The 19,164-nt window shown below is 39.1% G+C and overlaps 1 pseudogene; it reads left to right on the top strand.

The window, feature by feature from the left end:
• The first annotated feature begins 8,590 nt into the window (after positions 1 to 8,590).
• Positions 8,591 to 9,117, top strand: LOC100411114 (ferritin light chain pseudogene; annotated as a pseudogene).
• The last annotated feature ends 10,047 nt before the right edge of the window (positions 9,118 to 19,164 follow it).

Below are 19,164 nucleotides of genomic sequence, written 5' to 3'. Positions count from 1 at the left end.
ATTCACCCACCTCGGCCTCCCAAAGTGCTGGGATTACACCATGGCCAGCTAATTTTTGTATTTTTTAGTAGAGACAGGGTTTTATCATGCTAGCCAGGATGGTCTGGATCTCTTGACCTTGTAATTCACCCACCTCAGCCTCCCAAAGTGCTGGGATTACAGGCGTGAGCAACCACACCCAGCCTATATATATTTAAAATAAGGTTAACCTTGCAATATTTTCAGGATGTAGCTGGGAAAAGCTAGAAGTGCAACAGGAGATTGCAGCCATCTAGCCATAAGGCTATAGAATCTTCAGTGGGGTTGTGACAGAAGGAATGAAAAAAAAAAAAGGATGTTTGCAAGAAACTTTATGAAAGGGAAAGAAAGCCCAAATGTAATCTGGAGGCTGTTTGCCTATGGGAGGTGAGCAACAGGGAAAGAAAGAGTCCAGAGACACCTGAGGTTTGATACTGGGTGACTGGGTGTGGCCCCACCATTGACAGAGAGTAAACATGTAGGTAAAATGGTTTAGGAGAAGATAATTAAGCTGAAGGGATTTTTAAGATTTTGTTTTTTGATTTTGATGTTAAAAGTAATACACACTTATTTTAGGAAACTTGGATAGTGCAGGAATTATGGATGAGAATTTTAGTATATGATGATTTTGATATGTCTCATTCCTGGGATATTCCTGATGTTTAACCAATACTGAAGGAATAAATATAAAAAGCAGGTGGAGTGAAGTGAAGCCTGATTTCTATGTAAGTTTTAAGAATGGGTTACCTTCTGTGTTGGGGAAAATATTTAGCTTATAAAATACTTTCATTTAAAATGTATTGGCCCCTTACTCTGTTCCAGACATTGTGGAGGAAATAGATTTTAAAAGTGACGTGGAAAAACCCAGAGGTGAAACGTATGGAACGAGTTTGACATGAATGATGATAAGGAGTTCGGATACCCAACAGAAAAGCCCAATTGAAACATACAAAGCATGAACTCCCGTGGTGGGAATAATTAACACAGTGAAGATGCTGACAGGTATCTTGTATGTTTGAGGTTTAGACAATTGAAGATCTGCTGGGGTTTATCTCTATGGAACCTGGATTGTTCCAGTCTTAACCAAACTCTTTAGTTTCTTCTAGACTTCTTCTGTTTCCTTTGTTCTTGATGTATGTTTGTTCATCCGAACTGTTGCTGCCTTATCAGCAAGAAAATTTATGTTGCATATTGGTAAGCCATGACAATGTTCCAGATGGTGCACAGGACAAATGGGACTTTCTTTATCAAGCCACGTTAGCTTGCTCACAATAGTAGTGTAAATACTACTTGTTTGGCTCTTTCCTGTCCTGCAATATTAGGATCTCCAACAGCTGGTTATTTCTTTTCTCTTTTCGTTTCTTTTTTCTCCCCCTAAGAAGCAGTCTCACTCTGTCGCCAGGCTGGAGTGCAGTGGGATGATCTTGGCTCACTGCAACCTCCACCTCCCGGTTCCAGACGATTCTCCTGCCTCAGCCTCCTAAGTAGCTGGGACTACAGGTGTGTGCCACCATGCCTGGCTAATTTTTGTATTTTTAGCAGAGATGAGTTTTCACCGTTGTTAGCCAGGATGGTCTCGATCTCTTGACCTTGTGATCTACCCGTCTCAGCCTCCCAAAGTGCTAGAATTACAGGCGTGTGCCACTGTGCCAGCCAGCCAGTTATTTCTAGGGATCATCAGAGAGTATCTCATGTTGCTCATGAATAGAATCCTGTCAGCCACCACAAGGCATTTCCATTTTCCTCTTTTGACAACATATCCTGAACTGTTCTGCCAAAGTTGTTGGTGATGTGGACCCCTGCGATGAATGCTGCCTTGTCGCTTTTGATTCTGGTGCTGCCGCTTGCTAAGCAGCTCTTGGTTACCAGTATTTGCTCTTGGCCCCTGAAGTTGTGCAGTGCTAACCATAAAGGGTCCTGTAGTTTCTGCCGTGTGCTAAAACACTGACACTGCTGAGGCTATTTTATGTCCAGTGCCCTTGATGTTATGGTGCCATGCTATGCTGACAGGTGAAGTGAGGGGACATCATTCTCCTAGCTTTGTGTCATGCCCTTTTGGTTCCAGGGCAAAAGGAACGCCCATCTGCTTCCATGATAAACCTGAACTTAAATTATTCTGTTCGAGCAGGTCTCAGCTTTCTAAAATTCTAACAGAAGACCAGAGCTCCCTGGGCCAGAGGACAGCCTCAGTGAAAGATACGTGCTGTGTTCAAAATTATCCCTTGGCGCCTAGAACATTGTCATCAAGTGGATGGGCATGATGGCTTCCACTTGAGCTCTTACCCAAGGGTTCTCCATTTCTCTGCTCTCTCATATCTCATACCTCTGCAGAGCCTACCCAACTGACCGAAAGGCATACCCAGATGTGTCTTTTTTCCTAGCACAACATGATGATCAGGATGGAATCCATACTTTTCTACTAGTTCAATGATGATGTTCCTCTAGTTGAAGGCAAATTTCTATTGAGGAAACCAGAGTAGCAAACTTAAAGTGGTAATCCCATCCTTCCACTAGAGGGCAGATCTGGCATATCTTTTGAAACATACACAGGTTCTGTTTTACAATAAAAACCACGTAGGTAAAAAAAATGTAACCTAAAAATTACGTTCCTGTATCTTTCTCTGCATATCTTTAATATTTACGAACATCTAGAGTATATTAATATATATAATACTGATATCTATCCTGAGTGAATGTATATTCTTATAGTGGTTTTATGCACACAGAAAGGGTATTTAGCAATAGAAATTGTTTTGTATACTATACCCTGGTTTTCCTTTGAAGCATAAAATAGGCGTCATTCAAAAAAGAGATTTTTAAGAAGAAATAAATGTGGAATTAATTGGCATGGCATGCCATTTTGCAAGAATTTTTACTCTTACGTCCTACTTTTGCCTGATATATCTTTGAAACAATAATTCTGATATCCTAATTTTTTCCACTTGAAGATTTTTTTTTCAGCTTGTAGAATAGCTATCTGCAATTTCTAAGTGGCAATATTTTGATTTTGAATATCCTTTCTGTCAATTTACTTCTACTGATTGGAGATTAAATTGTTTTGAGTGCCACGATTGATTTGTGGTTTTAAGGAGTTCTCTAAATCATGTGAAAATGCAAGCTTTACAAGGGCAATATGAGGTATATCTTCTTATGAATTACTCTTTGACTATTGAGAAAATCAAGGTACAGAAATTATTCTGAGGCTCAAAGAGAGGGAAGTTCCTTTTTTTTTTTGAGACAGAGTTTCGCTCTTGTTACCCAAGCTGGAGTGCAATGGCACAATCTCGGCTCACCGCAACCTCTGCCTCCTGGGTTCAAGCAATTCTCCTCCCTCAGCCTCCCGAGTAGCTGGGACTACAGGCATGCACCACCATGCCCAGCTAATTTCTGTATTTTTAGTAAGTAGAGACAGGGTTTCACCTTGTTGACCAGGATGGTCTCAATCTCTTGACCTCATGATCTGCCCGCTTTGGCCTCCCAAAGTGCTGGGATTATAGGCGTGAATCACCGTGCCTGGCCACTGGGAAGTTATTTATGTGCCTGTTTTTGGGCCATGGCTTTTAAAAAATTGGTGCAATGGCTTACCCACAATTTTTCAGTTAAAGATGTATTTCTAAAAATATAGAACTATAGTCTCATAGTTAGTTTCGAAGTTGATACAGTGCTTAAGCCCAAAGGTATTCTGGGGCCTATGCATTCCTTTTGCCTTAGTTCAAAGGAAAAACTTAGCATATCCAGCACCTCACTACTGTTCCAGAAACATCTCAAGAGAGGAAGAAGTCAGAGTAAAAGGCATTGCGTTAATTTTTTTGAAAGAGTGAGCATAGGAAGCTCAGAAGAATGACATTATGTGAGATCAAAGCTAAACTTTTGACCATACCCCAGTTAGCCTGCGTTTTCACTGCTGTTGTAAAATAGGAAGACTCTGCTGGCAATGATAAGGTAGCCAACTCTCTACTCTAAACAGAGTGCCCCCTCCTATGGAAGTGAGGATGGAGATGGGAATGTGATAGGAGAAAACAGGAGGAAACAGAAAACATTTCTCAATGAGTCCCCCTTTTTTTCTGCTTGTTTCATCACTGATATGGTTTGGAAACTTTGCTCAAATATATTTTGTCTGAATATTCAAGTTTCTGATAAACTGCACAGTACAACACATGCTTCTTGCCATTTATTTCATCAGCTTAGCTTAGATCCTTGCTGCTTAAAGCGTGGTGATGGACCACGCTTTGGCGTCAGCACTCAGGAACTTGCTAGAAATGCAAAACTTTGTGTCTCACTCCAGACCTCCTGGATTAGAATCTGCATTTTAACAAAACCCAGGTGCTTTACTTATGAGTTAAAGTTTGAGTAGTGCTGGCTTAGATAATACTTTCTGTTTTTAACTGAGGTTTTCTGGAGCAGAGACTGCCCTCCTATTCTGAGGATTTTCTGGGATGCTGGTCTGTTTGGTGCCAGTGATCCAGAACTAGAGCAACTGATGTCATGAAACTAATGAGTAGACGGCACAGAAAGACAAAGTCCTACATACTCTTCAATATTACTTATTTTTTAAAAATAAATAGATGCAGTTTGTCTTTCTTTCTTTTTTTTTTTTTTTTGAGATGGAGTTTCGCTCTTGTTACCCAGGCTGGAGTGCAATGGCGCGATCTCGGCTCACCGCAACCTCCGCCTCCTGGGTTCAGGCAATTCTCCTGCCTCAGCCTCCAGAGTAGCTGGGATTACAGGCACGCGCCACCGTGCCCAGCTAATTTTTTGTATTTTTAGTAGAGACAGGGTTTCACCTTGTTGACTAGGATGGTCTCGATCTCTTGACCTTGTGATCCACCCGCCTCAGCCTCCCAAAGTGCTGGGATTACAGGCGTGAGCCACTGCGCCCGGCCGCAGTTTGTCTTTCATGAAGGAAACTTGACAAACTCCAACTTACAAGACATAAAACAGGGAAGTGATTATTCACGTTGTAAGAGAGTCTCTGTTTTACAGAGAAATTTTCCAAATTATTTTTAAAAATTGCCTCGGGGTATATGTGTAATAGAAGTTGACTCAAATATTTATTTCACAGTCCAGTTTTTAAGATGGCACATAACACATAAATTGAGACATGATTGTACAGATAGTAGTTTTGTGCACATTCGTTATTAATAAATTTCTGAAAGAGCTCTTAACCAGCCTTCTCATTTCTTTTTCCCATTTCGTCCTAATTTCTCTAACTGTACAATCCAGAATCACTTCTTTTTATTCATCTACCAGCCTACATAACTCTATTACTTCACATCCTTATGAAGCCAAAGACCTCATGAAATTGAATTATCAGAGGAGACGCCTAAAGATGAATTCAAGAAAAATGACCCTTCAGCCTGATGAATAGTAATAGTGGTATTAACACTTGATTTGAGCTTGTAAAAAAACCCTCCCTGGGAAAAGTGAATAGATTCCAGCAGAACACTGAGCAACAGCACAAGTCTATTTCTTGAGCCCCAAGATATTATCTGTAACTGTTAAACCACATTGAAATAGCTGCTCTGATCACCAACCCTTCTGGATTCGCATAGGTCTTGTTCATATCTCTAACATGATATTTATATTTCTATAGTGCCATCTGTGTTTTTGACCATTTCTTCTAGAGTATTTGGAGGTCAAGGAGTTTGTTTTTCTCATTGTTATGCATCCAGTGTGTAGCATGTAATAGTATTTCACACAAGCTTGTTGGATGAAAGTCTTTGCAATCTACTGCACAATTACTGATACTTTTAGAAAGGAGCAAGAATTTGACCTCTGAGCAAGGCAGCTACAAAAACCTGGTGAAACACTGATTTGTTATCTCTTCCCACAGAAGCAGGAATAATGCAGTTCATCTAAAATATCAGATAATAAAAATTAGTATTTGGCTTAGAAATTCTAGCTACATTTGAATGTTAATAACTATGAAACACTGAAGAGGAAGAAGAAACTATGGCTGCTGCACTGAAAAGCTTTGACTAACCAGTTACATCTGAAACTGTTGTTTATCTCAGAGGCTAGCTATGCTTGTGCGTGGAGTTACTTCTCAGGTCGATACAAAGAACTCAGCTCTGCTGGAAACCTTGCTTGTTCACATAGGCAGATAAGGCTTTTAAAAATAGGCCTTCTTTTCTAGGCTTTACTTAGAAAGAATTACATCTTTGTCGTCTAAGTTCTGAACTAAATGCAAAGAGTCCTCCCAGACAGATTAAACATCCTGCCAAGGTAATGCATTAGGAGGCAGGTGATTTTCTGCAGTAACATTCTTCATGCAGTGGGAGCAGTTCCCTTCTGGCGCTAGATTCCTAACTGCTGTAGTCATTTGGGCCCCCCTGTGTTCAGATATCTGTCCCCTATGCTATCTGGAGTTAGCCCTTACTTCAGAAATTTGTGAAGGTATATTAGTTCATAATGATTAAACTCATACTTCGGAATGAAAGTCACACAAGTTTTCTACGAACTTAAATAATACAACAAATCAAAAGCAGGGTCTGGTAGAAAGTTCCTCAGTAAGAAAATGATGAGTGAATGCAAAGGGAAGAGGCCCTATTCATGACTGCTCTGGGCATCTCTTTTTCCATTATATAAAATATGATTATTTTCTGAAGAATTTCTTATATTTTTCCCCCTTATACTCGTGTTTCCAGAGACTTCGGTTGCTTCCGTCATGAAACCCAGTGGCAGAAAAACAAAAGATTTTGTTTTTAAGAAGAAGCAAGATATTCTTTTACTTATACTGCTTGCCTAATGAAGTTTATTCCCCACAGAAGGCTCTAAAAGCTGTTGTTATTATTATCTCAAGAATGGGATGCCAGCTGTTTGTTCTGATCGCTGTTTGATCCTCAATCCAATTGCTTTCAGGGCTTTGGCCATTTTCCCTTGTATTTTCCATGATCTACCCTTAACTTTCCCTACTATTGACAGCAGAAGTCACTTTCTGATCAGTGTTAGAACTACAAATGGATCTTCTGTTTGATAGACATATGGGCACCAGGTGCTTTTCATGCACCACTATTAAATACATCCCCTCTTGCAACCGTCTAGTAGTGCTTCTCTTCAAAAAATTCCATACCTCATGGGGTTTTGGAAGGGCAGTTACAGAATAAGATAAAATATCATCAGGTTAAATCTTTGAGGATAATTGAGCTGGCATAGGCAAACGTCCAAGGGCACAGATTTCTCGTGAAAGGGAGAGTACAGAAAGTTAAGGCTGTCTCATTATTGATGCTTGGCATTACATGACAAGCAATGCTCCTTCTTCTACCTTGGGAAATGGCTTACACTTGGAGATGTGAACCTTGTTTGGAACATTAACTTTACTCAAGTTTAAACATTTTTTTTAATTAAAAATATTTTTTAGAGATGGAGTTTTGCTACATTGCCCAGGCTGGTCCCAAACTCCTAGGCTCACGTAATCCTCCCGACTCAGCCGCCCAAGCAGCTGGGGTTACAGATGTGTGCCCAGTTTTTTTTTTTTAAAATATGCATTTACTGTCACATTTACTTGAGCATTTCAGAAGTGAAACTAAATATACCATTGACTGATTCGTTGCAATGTCAATCTCCTTTGTGCTTGGATGACACATGGATAGTGTATGAGAATGCGTGCTTTAGTTTAACAACAGCAAGGGAGGGAGGAGCTTTTGAGACAGGTGCCTCAGTCCTTGGTATTTTGTCTCTGGAGCTTTGCAAGCTGCCTGGTTTCTTGGATACCTGAATAATGCAGTACATCTAGGGGCCTTCTTTGTGGCTGTTGGAAGTGTGTCCAAAATGTTATGAAATATAGCTCAAGCAGTTGACAAGTTAGGAAAACAGTTGATCCCTTATCTTTTATGTGCTGTTTTAATGCGCTAAGCACTCTCTTGAAGGAGATAGGAAGAAAAGCTATTGATTTTTGCTCTGTTTGGGGTGGGGTAGGCTTCAGTTGTATTGACAGATGCATGTCGCCAGGGAGTTTGTGGGAGGAAAAAATACATCTCTTCCTTGGGTCAGACAGGCATTTTCTCCAGAGGCTTCCAACTAAGAGTGAGCATGGAAGGATTTCTCAGGTTTGTGTTTTATAATACAAAGGAATACCACCACTTAGCTGAGAATGCTGGTTGTTATGATTCGTTTTACTTAAAGGATTTCGAGTTTTGGGGATTATCCAGTAACTTTCGATCATCAATCCCAATTATCTAAAGATTAGAACCTCTTGCCATAGGCTGGAGTAATAGGGGAAAACTGTCCAATAATGCTCCTTGACATCGACCAGCCTATCTAAAATTATTGGATTATAATTGTTGGTCTAATGTTCAGACAGTTTCCAGCCTAGAAGCTGGGTGGAGCGCATGTACTTCTCAGACACATTTTAAGAGAAAAAAATCAGGCAGTTCGGCGGTCCAGCGGATCTGTCTCTTTCTTTAACAGTGTTTGGACGGAACAGATCCCGGGGACTCTTTCTTCCAGCCTCCGACCGCCCTCCAATTTCCTCTCCACTTGCAACCTACGGGACCATCTTCTCGACCATCTCCTGCTTCTGGGAACCTGCTAACACCGTTTTTGTGGTTAACTCCTTTTTTGTCGACCAACCATGAGCTCTCAGGTTCGTCAGAATTATTCACCGACGTGGAGGCAGCCGAGAACCGCCTGGTCCATGTGTACCTGCAGGCCTCCCACACCTACCTCTCTCTGGGCTACTGTTTTGACCGTGATGATGTGGCTCTGGAAGGCGTGAGCCACTTCTTCTGCAAACTGGCCAAGGAGAAGCGCGAGGGCTACGAGCGTCTCCTGAAGATGCAAAACCAACGGGGCGGCCAAGCTCTCTTTCAGGGCATCAGGAAGCCGGCTCAAGATGAGTAGGGTAAAACCCTGGATGCCATGGAAGCCACCATGGCCCTGGAGAAAAATCTGCACCAGGTCCTTTTGGATCTTCATGCCCTGGGTTCTGCCTGCATGAACCCCCATTTCTGTGACTTCCTGGAGAGTCACTTCCTAGATGAGGAAGTGAAAATCATCAAGAAGATGGATGATCACCTGACCAACCTCCACAGGCTAACCGGCCCGCAGGCTGGGCTGGGCGAGTATCTCTTGGAAAGGCTCACTCTCAAACATGACTAAGAGCCTACTGAGCCCAGCTACTTCGGAAGGGCCCTTGCAAAACAATGGGGCTTCTGCCTAAGCCTCTCCCTCCAGCCACTAGGCATCTTTCTAACTACCCTAACAAGCCTTGGACCAAATGGAAATGAAGCTATTTGAAGCCAAAAAATAAAAATAAAAATAAATAAATAAACAAATCAAACTGTAGCATATTGAAGGAAATACACAGCCAGATTTGACCCGAGAAAAAGCAAAGGGGGAGACAAAGTTCAACTTCAGCAACTCAGGTATTCTCAATGGATATTAATTTTTCTTTTCTGTACTCCCCAGCTGCGGCAGGAATGCACAGTTGTTTTCTTTTTACCTTAACAATAAGATTTGAATACTTTTCATATCCATCAATATACATATTCATTAACAATTTAAATGGTTGCTTAGTATTCTATTGTATCTACTATTCCGTGGTATTCTATTACATTTTCTCTTCCTTGTGTTAGGGATACAGTGTTTATAGGCTCTCCACATATTCCTATCAAAATCAGCTTTAAGAAAATTCTCTGATTATAGATAATAGGTTGATCTTGTTAATTCTTTTAACAGACAATTGTGGAGCAAAGTATACTGGTGTTGAGGAGGGAGTAGAGGCAAGAGAGAAAGGTATTAGAGGAACGGGTAGGAATGAGATAAAACATATCCTCAGTGCTTGAGTTATGTGCTACTTTTTCTAGAAAAGTGTAATTTTTTTTTTATCAAATATGACTCCATGGTCTTGTTTTCTCTTAAAGAAATCTCAGTCTTAGTTATAGGGGAAGGGTAGGCTTGTGGGAATAGAGAGGTTTTCCAATCACGTGTTACTTTTGCAAGTGAGGCAACTATATGATAGTTAGTGGAGTAGATACATAGCTGCATACTTATTTGTTAAGAAAGGTGCCCTTTTTTTTTCAAATGTCATCCCTATAGTTTAAAAATTACAAATATAAAAACTCATTGCAGAAAACTAAAAAAAAAAGAATATAAAAGAAGAGAATGAAGATTAGCTCTAATTGCAACATCCAGAGGAAAACATTTTTAAAGTTTTGAGAGATTATGCCTTTTTACAAAGATGAGACTATAAATCCTCTTGTTTTTATAAAAAGGCAGAATCTCGGAGACCCAGCAATAGCAGCATTAAAAGAGATTATAGTGCTAAATGCTCCCATCAAGAAGAAAGACCTCAAATAAACAAACTGACAAAACTGATATTAAACATGGAGGAACTAGAAAAACAAAAGCAAAACAACTCCAAATCTAGCAGAAGAAAAGAAATAATTAAAATTAGAGCTGAACTGAATAAAATTGAGACATGAAAAACCATACAAATATCAACAAAACCAAAAGTTAGTTGTTTTAAAGAATAAATAAGATTTATAGATCACTAGCTAGAGTAATAAAAAAATAGAGAAGATCCAAATAAACACACTCAGAAATGACAAAGAGGGCATTACTATCGACCCCACAGAAATAGAAAAAAACCCTCAGGGACTATTACAAGCACCTCTATGCATACAAACCAGAAAACCTAGAAGAAATGGATAAATTCCTGGAAACATACTACCCCACCAAGATTGAACCAGGAAGAAATAGATACCCCAAACAGACCAATACCAAGTTTCAAAATGAAATCAGTGAAAAATGCCCTCCAACTGGAGAAAGCCCTGGATCAGACAGATTCACAGCCAAATTCTATGAGATATATAAAGAAGAGCTGGTACCAATCCTATTGAAAATATTACAAAAAAATGAGAAGGAGAGACTCCTCTGTAACTCCTTCTATGAGGCCAGCATCATCCTGACACCAAAACTTGGCAGAGACACAACAGAAAGAGAAAACTTCAGGCCAATATCTCTGTGAACATATTTGCAAGCATCTTCAACAAAATACTAGCAAACTTAATCCAGCAGCACATCAAAAAGTGAATCCATCACAATCAAGTAGACTTTATCCCTGGGATGTAAGGTTGGTTCAACATATGCAAATCAATAAGTGTGATTGATCACATAAACAGAACTAAAAACAAAAAGCACATGATCTTCTCAATAGATGCAGAGAAAGCTTTGAATAAAATTTAACATCCCTTCATGGTAAAACTTCCAACAAACTAGGCCATGAAGGAACGTACCTCAAAATAATAAGAGCCATCTATGACAAACTCATAGTCAACATCTTACTGATTGGACAAAAGGTGGAAGCATTCCCCTTGAGAACTAGAGCAAGATAAGGATGGTCTTTTCACTCCTGTTTAACAACGTGGTACTGGAAGTCCTAGCCAGAGGAATCAGGAAATAAAAAGCATTCAAATAGGTACAGAGGAGGTCATACAACCTTTCTTTACAAATGATATGATTTTATACCTTGAAAACCTCATAGTCTCTGCCCAAAAGTTCCTAGATCTGATAAGCAACTTAAGCAAAGTTTCAGGATAAAAAATCAATGTATTAAAATTAGCAACATTTCTATACACCAATAATGTCCAAGCTGAGTGCCAAATCAAGAATGCAGTGCCACTCACAATAGACACACACACACACACACACACACACACACACAATACTGCATTGGAATATAGCTAACTAGGAAGGTGAAAGATCTCTTCAATGAGAATTACAAAACACTGCTCAGAGAAATCAGAGATGACACAGACAAATGGAGAAACATTCCATGCTCATGGTTAGGAAGACTCAATATCATTAAAATGGCCATACAGACCAAAGCAATGTACAGATTCAATGCTATTTTTATCAAACTACTAATGATGTTTTTCACAGAATTGGAAAAAAAAACTATTCTAAAATTCATGTGGAATCAAAAAAGAGCCTGAATAGCTAAAGCAATCCTAAGCAAGAAGAACAAAGCTGGAGGCATCACTCTACCAGACTTCAAACTATGCGAGGCTACAGAAACCGAAACAGCATGGTGCTGGTGCAAAACAGACGCATAGACCAGTGGAACAGAAGAGAGAACCCAGAAATAAGGCCACACACAACCATCTGATCTTTGACAAAGTAGACAAAAACAAACAATGAGAAAAGGACTCCCTATTCAGTAAATGGTGCTAGGATAACTGGCTAGCCATATGCAGAAGATTTAAACTGAACCCCCTCATTTAACCATATATAAAAATAAAGTCAAGATGGATTAAAGACTTAAATGTGAAACCTAAAACTATAAAAACCTACAGAAACAGAATGGGAGGAAATATTTGCAAACTATGCATCTGACAAAAGTCTAATATCTGGAATCTATAAGCAACTTAAAATTAATAAAATAAACAACTGGATTAAAAATAAGCAAAGGATATAACAGACACTTTTCAAAAGAAGAGATACACATGGCCAACAAGCCTATGAAAAAATGCTCAACATCACTAATCATTAGAGAAATAAAAATCAAAACCACAATGAGATACCACTTCATACCAGTCAGAATGACTATTATCGAAAAGTAAAAAAATAACAGTTGCTGGTGAGGTTGCAGAGAAAAGGAAATGCTTATACACTGTTGGTGGGAATATAATTAGTTCAGCCACTGTAGAAAGCAGTTTGGAGTTTTCTCAAATAAATTTAAACAGAACCACCATTAAACTAAACAATCCTACTGCTTAGTATATACCCAAGAGAATATAAACAATTCTATCATAAACACACATGCACGTGTATGTTCACTGTAGTGCTATTCACAAGAGCAAAGACATGGAAGCAATCTAAATGGCCATCAGTGGTGGGCTGCAAAAAGAAAATGTGGTACCTATACACCATGGAATACTACACAGCCATAACAAGAAATGTCCTTTGCAGCAACATAGATGAAGCTAGAGGGTGTTATCTTAAGCAAATTAAGGCAGAAAGAAAACCAAATATGGCATGTTTTCCCGTGGGGGGCAGACATTGAGTACAGGTGGATACAAAGAAGGGAATGACAGAAACCAGGGCTTTCTTGAGGGTGAAGTGTGGGAGGAGGGGTGAGGATCAAAAAATTACCTATCAGGTATTATGCTTATAACCTGGGTGACAAAATAAACTGTATACCAAACTCCCATGACACACAGTTTACCCATGTAAAACCTGAATGTGAATATGTACCCTCTGAACCTAAAATAAAAGTTGAGAAGAAAAAGAAAATATATACTATTTTGTTACCTAATTGTTTTACCTTAATAATACATCCTCAATATTTTTTCCAATAAAACCCACCTATCAATCAATGATTTCAATGGTTGCTTATTACTTTATTGTATATCTGTATATAACCAAACCCTAACTGATAAGCATTTATTTTACTCTAATTACTTGCTCTTCTTTAAAATGCCTAGATGAGGCTGGGCGCAGTGGCTCATGCCTGTAATCCCAGCACTTTGGGAGGCTGAGGTGGGTGAATCACGAGGTCAAGAGATCGAGACCATCCTGGCCAAGATGGTGAAACCCCGTCTCTACTAAAAATAAAAAAAAATTAACTGGGCATGGTGGCGCACGCCTGTTGTCCCAGCTACTAGGGAGGCTGAGGCAGGAAAATTGCTTGAACCCGGGAGGCGGAGATTGCAGTGAGCCGAGGTCGTGCCACTGCACTCCAACCTGGCGCCTGGTGACAGAGTGAGACTCTGTCTCAAAAAAAAAAAAAAAAAAAAAAAAAGCCTAGATGAGCATCTTTGCATGTACAACTTTGTATCCTTATCCAATATGTCTTTAGGGTAATCCCTTCTCAATGAAATTGCTGAGTTAAACATTTGAACACTGATTCATGTTGCCAAGGTGCTTTCCCGAAGGGGCCAATACACATAACCATAAAAAACGTATCCATGTCTGTTTCCTCCAAACCAAAACTTGTACTGGTCTTTAGAATTTCTTTCATCAGCTGGAGAAATAAAATATAGTTTCTTAACATTTCAATTTGTATTTTTGATTATTAGTGATTTTAAACATCTTTTTACGATTTCTAAGAGCTCTATTATTTTAGCTCTTACATTTAAGTCTTTGGTCCATTTTGAGTTAATTTTCTTTTTCTTTTTTTTTTTGAGATGGAGTCTCGCTCTGTTGCCCAGGCTGGAGTGCAGTGGCACGATCTCGGCTCACTGCAACCTCCAGCTCCCGGGTTCAAGGGATTCTCCTACCTCAGCCTCTCGAGTAGTCGGGATTATAGGCATGCGTCACCACATCCAGTTAATTTTTGTATTTTTAGTAGAGACGGGGGTTTCACCATGTTGGTCAGGCTCATCTCGAGCCAATGCACCTGGCCAAGTTAATTTTCATATGTGGTGTGAGGGATGGGTCCAACTTCATCCTTTCAGATGGGCACATCCAGTGGTTTCAGCAGTATTTGTTGACAAGACTGTTGCAAAATCAATTGACCATAAAGGTATGAATTTATTTTTTGGACACTAAACCCTATTCTATCGATACATACAGTAGTCCTCACTCATCTGTGGATTTGTTTTCTGAGGTTTCAGTTCACAGATTGTACCTGTGGTCAACTACAATCCAAAAATACTCAATGGAAAATTCCACAAATTAATAATTCCTCAGTTTTAAATTGCATGCTGTTCCTCAGTTTTAAATTGCATGATGAAATCTTGTGCCATCCTTCTCTGTCCTGCCAGGCACATGAATCATCCGTTTGTCCAGCAGATCCCTGCTGTCTAAGCTGCCCACCCTAAGTTAGTCACTTAGAAGCCATCTAGGTTATCAGATAGACTGTCATGCAGTGCTTGAGTTCAAGTCACTCTTAGTAATGGCTTCGAAGCACAAGAATAGTGATACTAGCAATTTGGATATGCTAATGAGAAGCCTTAGGGTGCTTCCTTCAGGTGAAAAGGTGAAAGTTCTCTACTTAATCAGGAAAGAAAAAAATCCCTGTATGCCAATGTTGCTAAGATCTGTGGTAAGAACAAATATGTCTATGAAATTGTGAAGACAGGAAAAAAAAATCTGGTTTTGCTGTCACACCTCAAACTGCAAAAGTTACAGCCAAAGTGCATGATGAATGTTTAGATAAGATGGGAAAGGTATTAAATTTGTGGGTAGAAGATGTGAGCAAAAGTGTGTTGTGATTATGGCAATCTGGTTTGGTACCACCCATGGTTTCAGGAATCCACTGAGGGATCTTGGAACACATCCCCCAGAGATAAGGGGGGACGACTATACATCTATTTTATACCAGTATGGTGCTGTTTTTTTGTTGTTGTTATTTTTTATTATACTTTAAATTCTGGGGTTCATGTGAAGAACATGCAGGTTTCTTACATAGGTATGCATGTGCCATGGTGGTTTGCTGCATCCATCGCCTTGTTATCTACATTATACATGCAGGTTTCTTACATAGGTATGCATGTGCCATGGTGGTTTGCTGCATCCATCGCCTTGTTATCTACATTATACATGCAGGTTTCTTACATAGGTATGCATGTGCCATGGTGGTTTGCTGCATCCATCGCCTTGTTATCTACATTATACATGCAGGTTTCTTACATAGGTATGCATGTGCCATGGTGGTTTGCTGCATCCATCGTCTTGTTATCTACATTATGTATTTCGTCTAATACTATGCCCCCGCTAGCCTCCACTCCCCTGCTATCCCTCTCCTGATGAGTGTAGCTTTGACATAAGTTTTGAAATTAGGAAGTCTGAGTCCTCCAACTTTGTTATTTTTCAAGATTGTTTTGGCTATTCTTTTCATGATTTGGCTATTTCTATTTATCTTTTGAATTGTCTATTTATGCCTACAGCAAATTATGTATTCATTTGATATGTGAAAGGAGAAATTTCTCCCAATATCTCATGGCTTTGGGGAATGACATAAAATGAGCATGTGATGTGAGATTCAGTATAGTGTTTTAGCTATTTGTCTTTTATTGATTTTTGTGTGGAAAAAAATCTAGATTAGGCAAGATCGTGATCAGAAAAAATTTAAACTTTAATTACTACCATGAGCAAGACCACCTTAAGACAAAGATAAAATGAATTTAAGAAAAGCAAGCACAGTTAAAAACGGACTGCCTCAGTCACCTTGTCAGTGGTTTCCAATTAGGATGGTGAATGTATGCTGCAATGAGCAATGATTCATTGGTATGTGGAAAAAATATTAAAAGTTATTTTTTAAAATAATTAAAGCCAAATTAATTAAAATCTATAAGTAAAAGACAGTTGATTATAATAAGAAAACCCATGAACTCAGAATGAGTTGTTCAGCATTTGAATCTTAAAGTCATAATGCACTGATTGTATAACCATATCTTCTCTTCTGTAAAATGACTAATCACAAGAATTCCCCCCACCACCCTCTCTCTCCCCTCTCCCTTTCTTCCTCCCTCCCTCCCTCTCTCTCTCTCTCTCAAGACAAAGTCTTACTCTGTAGCTTGGGCTGAAGTGCAGTGGTGTGGTCATGGCTCACTGCAGCCTCAAACTCCTGAGTCAAGTGATCTGTTTGCCTCAGCCCCCAGAGTAGCTGGGACCAGAGGCATGCTTGACCACACTTGGCTACTTTTTAAATTCATTGTAGAAATAGGGTCTCATTGTGTTGCCCAGGCTTGTTTTGAACTCTTCTTCTCAAGAGATCCTCACACCTTGGCCTCTCAAAGCATTGAGGTTATAGGCATGAGACACCACATCTGGTCTTGATCACAAGATTTTTATAAGTAATACATAGGAAACACATAAAAATTTAATGGAAGAATTATCAACACCAAATGAATGTGATGCTCTTAAGTCAAGCTTTCCTCTTTGATGTGGACCAATAAGGTGGCACCACGATACAAGATGACTTTGGGGAATTTGACATTCTTGAAATTCCCATCTCTTGAAATATGTTACATTGACCAACAGGACATGATTCTCACTGTTGACAGTATTCTTTCCTTGAGGAGCCTTTGCTGGGCTTTTAGGGCATCCTTCATTCATGTTTCAAGGGCTCATCCCCTCCTTTTCCTTCTACAGTAAAATCCACTTCTGAGGAAAACTGATGTGTTACAGGCAAGTAGTGACGTGTAACTATTTTCATCCCATTAAAAACATCTATGTTATGCATATGGTTTATAATATTTATTATATAGTAATACAGTGACACATGTATTTATGTTAAAAGAAAAATGCCTATATTAGAAGTGTACACTTAAAAGTATTTTCCTGATACTAGTGAAAAATAAGAGAAAATTGGAGGCCACAGGTCAATTTACGTCTCAGGCCATCCTCATGCATTTTCTTTATTTCTGTGCATATCTTGATAATGACTTAATTTCCTGACAACTTGAATCCAGTTACTTGGCCATCCAATTGCTTCTTTTCCTTTTAGAGACAGGGTCTCGCTCTGTTACTGAGGCTGAAGTGTAGTGGAGTCATCCTAGCTCACTATAGCCTCAACCTCCTGGGCTCAGGTGATCCTCCCACCTTGGCCTCCCAAAGTGCTGGGATTACAGACATGAGTTAAAGCACATAAAGCAATTGGAACAAAACTTGGCACAAGGAATGTGCTTTATGAACTATTATTGTTATCATTGTTATAGACAGCGTTGCATTTTTTAAAAAGTGAAAATGAGAGTCTAGCAGCAAATAACCACATTAAAATCAAACATTTGAAAGACAAATGCTGGTAAGTTAGGACTTGCCTTTATTGGAGCTGTGTCAAGGCAATTGCTCTGTGGATTCACTAACCAGGTGCAGGATGGAGAGTGGGGTGAATGGGTCTAACATAAACTCAGCAGACTGGGGCATTTCAGTGAAATTCCCATCACTTGGGCCAGTACCATGGGATCTGAATCAAACCTATTCTGTCCACATCCCTTTTCCATACGTTTTGAATTGCACCTGTTTCATTTATTACAGTGTATATGTGGAACACCTCGGGGGATAGAACTCTTGCAAGAAAAATGGTGGCTCACAAAGTTGCCCTGGAGGGAAAAACAAAACAAAAATAAAAGTTCTTGCCTTTGAAACACCTGCCAGCATGTATTTTCCCAGGTGCCAGTTATTATTTTAGAGAATTTATCTTCAGAAACATGAGCACAAATATTTTTTTTGCAGGCTTGAAGTTCAATTTAAATAGCTGAAGTACGTTGCGTAATTATTTGTAAAAGATTTAAAGAAGAAACAAAAACAATATTCGTTTTCCTTCTCTTCTTTAGCAACTTTTGCCAGTAAGCAGATTAATTGAAAATGCTGTATTTTAGGCTTTACCCCTTGACTTAAATCCCTTGAGAGAATTCTTTGCAATTTAAAAGCTACTATAACCCTAGGATCACGTTGTTATTATTTATAACCAGCTCTGGTTGATTCAGGGGTAAGGAAGACACCACTGCAGCTAAAGTAGATTTTTCCCCGCTTAGGAAAAAAATATCTAAGCTCTGCTGACAAGCAAATTAGATCATAAAATAAAGGAGAAAATGGGACTGTATGGTTTATTTTGTAAGCAGTATCTATTTAAGAGAGAACTTCTTTAATAGGAGTTTATAGTGCTTCCAGCTATATTCCCTTCTGTCATATTTAGTGAGAAAATTTACAAGGCAAAAAATTAAACCTTTAGGTTTGCCTCAGGCTCCATGTCTGTCTGGTATAGATCTCAACAGAGGTCGATATTATTATCTTGTTTAGAGTTTTAAGGCAAGGAACAGAGAGTTATTGTATATACATCTTTAAACCAGTTTTATAGGCAGGAATGTGCTGTATTAAAAGGTGGAGATGAGGTGTAACATTGTTTCGAATAGTTGATGTAGTAGCAGGAGCACTGAACAGGGAGTCCCAGGAGCTGGATTCTAATTAGGGCTTTGTCACTAGCTAGCTCTGTGTCTTTAAACAACCTACTCTACGTCTCTTCATTAATTGAGTCATCAGAAAGGCTTAAATAGAGAAAATGAGACTGGCCTCATATATAAAATGAGGGTATTAAGTTGTACCATGGACATTTAAACATTTTGGTTACATCTCACAGTAAGAAATGAATTTTATATTATAACCTAGTATACATACACACATGTATAAATAGGCACATAAAGTTTCAAGAAAAAATTAGTGTTACTCTTTCTGTGTATGATGCTCTGATATTTTCTA

The sequence above is a fragment of the Callithrix jacchus genome, chromosome 13 (genome assembly GCF_049354715.1).
Source record: "Callithrix jacchus isolate 240 chromosome 13, calJac240_pri, whole genome shotgun sequence".
Taxonomy (NCBI): domain Eukaryota; kingdom Metazoa; phylum Chordata; class Mammalia; order Primates; family Cebidae; genus Callithrix; species Callithrix jacchus.
This window is presented reverse-complemented; position numbering and strand designations above follow the sequence as displayed.